This window comes from Fukomys damarensis, unplaced genomic scaffold (assembly GCF_012274545.1).
Source record: "Fukomys damarensis isolate Sample0158 unplaced genomic scaffold, DMR_v1.0_HiC HiC_scaffold_4, whole genome shotgun sequence".
Taxonomy (NCBI): Eukaryota; Metazoa; Chordata; class Mammalia; order Rodentia; family Bathyergidae; genus Fukomys; species Fukomys damarensis.
This window is the reverse complement of record NW_022900916.1, coordinates 10,068,685-10,075,748: the sequence shown is the minus strand read 5'-3', so window position 1 is coordinate 10,075,748 and position 7,064 is coordinate 10,068,685. Positions and strand designations below refer to the sequence as shown.

At 46.8% G+C, this 7,064-nt stretch overlaps 1 protein-coding gene across 21 annotated transcripts in view; it reads left to right on the top strand.

Annotated features, from left to right (window-relative positions):
- Atxn7l1 (ataxin 7 like 1) overlaps window positions 1–7,064 on the top strand; it is a 221,346-nt gene that overhangs the window by 165,415 nt on the left and 48,867 nt on the right. The window lies entirely within an intron of this gene.

Sequence of the window (7,064 nt, the reverse complement as noted above, 5' to 3'; positions counted from 1 at the left end):
AAAAAAAAAAAAAAAAAAACATGGGCTGGGGATTTAGCTCAGTAACACTGTTCCTGAAAGTTCAAGGGCCTCAGTTCAATCCCTGGTGTGGGGGTGGGGGGACCCACAACAAAAACGAATGAAGTAATTAAGCTTGCTTTAACTCATGTTACTTGCTACTTTATATTTGCACCTTTTTTCTCTCTTTTGCCCTTTTTGCTTGATATGTCAGTCCTTTTGCTGTTTGTGGATTTTTCTCTTTTTCCCTATGTGGACTTAAAAAAATGGAACCTGTTAAGCAGTTCATCCTATATCCTTCCTTCTTTTTTTTTTTTTCCCCCTCCTGGTATTCATGATGAATGTGTCTTTCTAGGAGTGATTAGTGTTTACGTCTTATTTGTGATCTTTCCATCTTTTTGTGGGTTTGGGTTTGCTGTTTCACTTAACATTTCCTTAGACTGAGATAACCTTCATATGTGTCATTTTCACTCGTCTTATTAAAGATTACTCAGGTTATTTGTAGTATTTTTTATATACTACAAAACTGTAAACAGTGCTGTTGAGAATACCTTTGAACTTTTTTTATCTTTGAGGATATTTCCTTGAGGTCTATTTTTTGAATTAACATTACCAGATCACTAGATCAAAGGCTATAAGAGCTTTTTAGTTCCTGTTATTATCACCAGAGTGCTCTCCAGAAAGATGTAATCCCTTAAAAGTACCTTTGGCAGTGTGTGCGTGTGCTTGCTTCTTGTGGGTTTCCCTTCTATCGAGGTTAGGTGTCTGGTGAAAGCATCCCTGGGGGAATGATTGAAATATTTCTGGCCCTAGAAAATCCCTGGGACTCCCCAGGTCCTACCCAACTGTGGCTGGGCCTACACATTTGCACTTTACTATAAATGACAAAGAAAAGAACAGGTGGGGCGAGGAACACTGTACTTAGGGAGGTAAAGAGAGCCTTGCATTTTCAGATGCCACAGAGCCAGGGGCAGCGCTAGCACTGGCTCATCTCAGACCCATGGGCAGCATTCTAGGCCAAGGGGCATGGTAGAAGAGGCACTGGCTTTGGGTGTCACACTTGGGCCTTCCTCACAGCTGCTGAGGGCTGTGCAACGTTGGCCTTGTTTCATAATCTCGCTAAGCTTTGTTTTCTCCATCTGTACCAAGGAGACTGACAGTATCAAAACCACTTTGTGCAGTTGATGGGTAGAGTGCGAGTGCCAGTGAGTACAAGGTGGCTGCACAGCGCCTGAGGCAGAATGGGCTCTCGAGAAACACTGCTGTCCTTTCCAACTGAATGAGTGGGCAGGAAGTAACCAGATGACCAAGGAGCCGACCTGCAGCCCTGGGGCTGGGGGAGCTGGGCTGGCAGGACCAGTGAAGGCCCCTTGCCCACATTGGCATCTGTCACAGAACTTAGTGCTCTGCAAGGCTCATGGGTTCTGGTCATGAGTAGGGGATGAAAAGGCAAAAAAAAAAAGGCCATGTGTAGGTCCATTGGTGACAGGCATTCCTTCTTTGAGAAACACCTCCCAGCTGTAGGGGGGCACCAACGAGGGAACAGGCACCCCAGAAACTCCCAAGCATCCCAAGCCCTGGAAGTGCTGGACTCAGCTCTGTCTGCCCCCCACTTCCTGCCTCAATCCCCTGACTTACTGTGTCCTTTCTTCCCACCCCCAACTGCAATAGCGCTTACATGGTGCCTGGCTACCCTGGTGACAAGTGAGACCACAAGCCCAGATTCCTGCCCCAACTCCTCCAGGGAGCAGCCTGTGACTTGGGGCAAGTTTCTCAACCACCTGTTTCCACAACTGCCAATGAAGGGGGTGCCTGCTTTGTGAGGTCTAGCCCTTGTGATTCCTGATACCTAGGACCCTCTCTACCCCTCTCCCTCCAATTCCAGTCTACTTTTGGAGGAGGGTCCCTTGGAATTCAGGGTTGTCCTTTGTGGACAGAGTCCTGGCTAAGGCCACTATAGCAGGTAGAGACCTCTGAGGAAATGTAGCTGGCTAAGACTGGCTGGGGACCTGCCCTTGGGATGGTGACAGATGGAAAGGTAGCACTGTCGGATGAGTAAGCCAGGTGCTGGCCTCCGCCCAAGTTGGCTTGCAGCTGTGGCAGCCCACAGGTGACTGTGGCACTCAGAGTCTATGAGGAGAGGATCAGCTCTTTGGAAGCCACGTTGGAAAATTCCCAACAAGCCTCAGTGGGGGTCTGCGGCCGACTCTGTTCGCAAGGCGTCTGTGCTGAGGGAGAAATGAAATGGTCTTCAAGACTTGCACAGGGCCAGGGAGAGTTCTGAATTTTTACCGAGGTGGAATTCCCAGAGAGCCTTGGGGATTTTATCTGCAGAGAGGAAGTGGAGAGGGTGTGGAGATAGCAGGGCTCCCACTGCTGTCACATTTGTAGGGTGCTGCCCGTCAGTTTCTGCCAGCCCCACTCAGCAGGCCTCCAGCTGCCCCCTGGGAGGTACGTGGATATTGAAGGGGCACACAGCAAAAGCAGGTGGTCCTGCACCTGCAGCCACTGAGGCCTTGGCCTGAGCATCCTGCAGTGGCAATGCAAAAGAAAAGGTTATTTTCATTCCTTCGGTGCTAGGACCACAAGCTCTGGAACTGAGGTCTCAAGACGTGGCGTGGGCTGCTGACTGGCCTCTAAAAGCTGCCTAACGGCATTTCTTCCCTCTCTCCAGGGGCGTCAGGCCTTCTGAAAGGCTCTCAGGCAGTAGAGAGGGACAGTGCCCCCTGCTCCCCCAGGTGCTGCCTGTCCTGGTGGCAGAGCCCAGAGGTAACACATGGGCTTTGATGACACCTAGACCCAATGGTTCCCAGCTCTGTGACCTTGGGCAGCTTGCTGTATCTCTGAGCCTCATTCTCATCGTAGAATGAAAATCCAATAGAGAGCCTCTTTTAAGGAGTTGTAAGAATGAAATGCTATAAAGTAAATCAAGTGTGCAGTAAGTGCCTGCCACGCAGAAACATGTTATCCAGCTATTATTACTACTGAGCAAAAAACAGAAGGGTGGGAGCAGAAGTTGCTGGTCCAAGCCCATGCACAAAGGTTGTTGTTGGTGGTGTGTTTATTGGATGCTTAGACCTGCATAGGTGTTCTGACATTGGTGTTTTGTTTTTGTTCAGTAGGTGAGTGGTGCTTTCTATCCAACACTAGCACGATACCTTGGCTTGGTCCTTCTGTTACATGGTCTGAAAAGAAATGTGTAAAAAAAAGCTGTAAGCTGTTGCAGGCTTTCAGTTTGGGGAACATACCTTACCTCAAGAAAATAATCCCAAATCACTTTATAAATATATTAGTTTTGATGCCAGCCATTAAGAGAGTAACTAAGTAATCTACATCATGTTAGTGATGGAACAATAGCCATTTAAAATAGCAAGCAGGCCAGGGATTTAGCTCAGTGGTACTGCACCTGCCTTGCAAGCTCAAGGTCCTGAGTTCGATCCGTGGTACCAAACTAAAATAAAATATCAAGCCTGTGGACTTATACATATATATAAAAATAATGTTTGATCAGAAATAGCCCAAATATTAATTGATTACCTTTTTGTTAATTTAACTGTATATTAACAAAGACTGAGAAAAATGTAGAGGGAAATGTTCTTTTTCTCTAAAATTGCTTAAGTCCATAAAATATTTCAACAGAGTGAGGAATACAATGTTCTAAAAATTCTTTTGAGCAAAGCATGTAGAATTAGAATAATTTACAGATCTGCCTAAGGCAGGCCCTTGATCAAACATAGAAATTATTCCCGAAGTGGGTATATCAGAATGACTTCCCTGTAAATCGTGAAAGCTTTACCCAGAGAAATTCCACCTGCACAGCAATACCCTTTTATAAGACATAAAGACCCTGCTTGCTCCCATACTTAGCCTGCCACAGATTGCGTGGGGACAAGGTTGTCTTAGTTACTTTCTTGTTGCTAAGACAGAATACTCGACACTCACAAGTTAAAAGAGGAAAGGTTTATTTTAGCTCACAGTTTGTAGAGGTCTCAGTCCATAGTCAGATGGCATAGCAGAGGAGAAACGGTTCATGGCAGAGCAGGCAGGAGGCAATGAAGCAGCAAGCAGCAGCAGCCGCAAGCCTGCCTTCTCCCTTTCCCTTTATATTCATTCCATCCAGGCTATAAGTCTATTGATTGGTACCACCCACACCTAAGGTGGGGCTTCCATTATCCACACCCAGAACTATGCTAAATCCATTTAGTTATCACAGATCCTTAATCCTAGTATCACACACCCTAGATCCAGCCACCTCTGAAAAGTCCCCCCTATTAGCACATGAGGCTTTGGGGGACATCTAGGTACAAACTATACAGGGGTCTTCCTGTAAAGACCCCTGCCCTGCCTGGACCATTTGCAAAAGTGGAGCTGCCACCTGAGGGAAGCCCTGACTGCTCTGACCCAATTGGTTCCACCACTTTACTAATAGAGCCAGGTATGATGGTATACCTGTGATCTCAGCACTGTGGGATGCTGAAGCAAGAGGATCAAAGGACCCAGCCCAACCTGGGCAACTTAGCAACTCAGCAAGACCCTGTATTAAAATTAAAAATTACAAGGGTGGCGTGGAGATGTAGCTCAATACAAAGGCCCAGAGTTCAGTTCCCAGTAGTAAAACAAACCAACCTGCACCAGTAGGAAGCAAGCTTGTTCCCACAGCTCAGGGGACAGAAATTATGGGACACCTTAACATAGATAAATTCAATCACAGCAACAAGGAACAGGTTCACAGGAAATACTGTGTCTGCCTATCTGTTGCAATACAAAGTCATACATTAAGGGCAAAGGTTAATCTTCGGGTTTCAACAAGTCATTTAACTAGAATTTATGGAGGTAAAACATAAAAACAGGAAGAAAGTTTCTCCATTGATTTAATTTTGTCTGTGAATTTTCTAGAGAACATGTCAGCCAGGACCACAAACCAGGATTCTCTGGAAGGTGGTTTTAGAATCACTGGTCATATCTACTCATTTTGTCATTAGCAGCACCCTTCTTGTGACATTTCACCCTCAGTTTAGCAAACTGAAGTTTGTCCTTGTTATTCAGGCTACTGAGAGACCTTTCTGTTCCCACACCTCTTTCCTTTGAGAGAAGGAAGACTACAGAAAAAAAAAAAATTGAAACAGAAGTGATAAAAATTGGTCTTATTTTAGAAGTGGAAACCTCTGCCAATAAATGAAATTGCTAAACAAGAAACTTCTGAAGGGGGAAAAAAACTGCAGATGTAAGGTGAGGGCACTTGATTCTAGTCCCAGCATGGCCACCAACCAGCTTTGCCCTGTGGCTGGTAACTGATAACCCCATCTCTCAGAAAGGAGATCAGACTGTCAGACTAGTTTTTGTTTTTGTTTTTGTTTTTGTTTTTTGTTGTTGTTGTTTCTTGGTACCTGGAATTAAACTCAGGACCTTGCCCTTGCCAAGCAAGCGCAGCACCCCTGAGCTATATCCCCAGCCCCGTTTTTTGTTTTTTGTTTTTTTGATTTGTTGGGTTTGGGGTTTGGTTTTTTGAGTCAGGGTCTCATTTTGTAGAGCAGGCTGCCTTGAACACACTATATAGCCAGGGCTATCCTCGAGCTTGAGATGATCCTCCTGCCTCAGCCTACTTATGCTGCGATTATAAGTATGTGCCACTATGCAGACTAAATGACTTTTAAGACCCAGTTCTAACCTTTGATGGTGCTAAATACTTCATTTCCTAATTTCCTTGCTTCAAATCTTGCTCATACTGCATTTCTGGCCTTCCTGAAAGGCCACTCTGCCCATGCCCAAGGCCTCATTTCCCAAGTAGCCATTAGCCCTGACCTTGGCAATCACCTGTCCTGTCTGGGTCCCCTTTGGCCACTCAGGGGTGAGGAGGAGAAGATACCTGGCTGCTTCCTGCCTGCCTCACAGGGGTTATAAAGGCCAGTGCCATTTTACAAAGGCCGGATTCTTCCAAGGAAGAACCTGCCTGGGTACAATATTTCCACTCTCCAGCTGTAATTATTGCTATAACATCCAGGCGTCATGAGGGATGAGAAGGGAAGGAGCGAGTGTAAGCAAGCCTTATATGTATGGTAATGGCGTGGAAAGAGGCCTCAGAAACCTCAGAGAGGCCTACTTCCTCTACAGAGAAAGACAGAGAAACCAAGAAAGCTGAAGGGGCAGACCCCAGGCCGTCAGCCTCCCCTCTGGGGTGGCCGGAGCTGAAGCGCGGCTCTCCTGGCTCCCAGCCCAGCATTTTCTCTGCACATCTGAATGGAGGCCAGAGAGCCAGAACTGAGTTTTCAAAGCCTGTGATGGGCTGGCCTCTGGGAACTGAGATATGTACGCAAAATCTACAGTGAGCCAATGAAGAAAACCTATCCCCTATTCTGCGCGGACAGGACAGTGTATGAACACTGAGGGAGCAAAACTACCCAGCACCCGGAGGAGCCTGAAAAGGCCGCTCCTCCCCAGCCCGCCGACTCCAATTCCTGACTAGGCACAGGCGGCTTGGCGACAGCCTGTGGGTATGTGGGAGCACACAGGCACCCCAGACTCCCTGCCCACACAGGCAGGGGTAGTTCAGCTTCCTTCGTAGGCCAGCTTCGGAATAGCACCGGGGAAGGTCCTGCCAGGGCCGCTCTGGGCTGGAGGGAGAATGAAATCTGCTTTCTTTGCTGCTGCTCGTCTTTGTCAATCACCTTTCATCCAGAACCCAGCTCTGTGACAGCTCTTCCGTCCCATCAGGACGTCTGCTGTAATCCCATTTATTTGTTCACCATGTGTTAAGAGAGCACTAATTATATATGGGGTACAAGGGAGCCAGAGAGAATGTAGGATTTCAGGAGACTCTTTCCTTTTGGAGTTTTCCTTTAAATGGTACAGAGTTTTGGTGTAGGTGTAAGTGTGCATTTGGGGGGGTGGTTAGCTTTATCAAATCTGTTACCCTAAAACAATTAAGAACCACCACAAACCGGGCATGGTGGTGCATGCCTGTAATTGCAGCACTCTGGGAGGCTGAGGCAGGAGGACTGAAATTTCAAGCCCAGTCTGGACAACTTGGCAACTTAGCCAAAGCCTGTCTCAAAAAAAAAAAAAAAAAA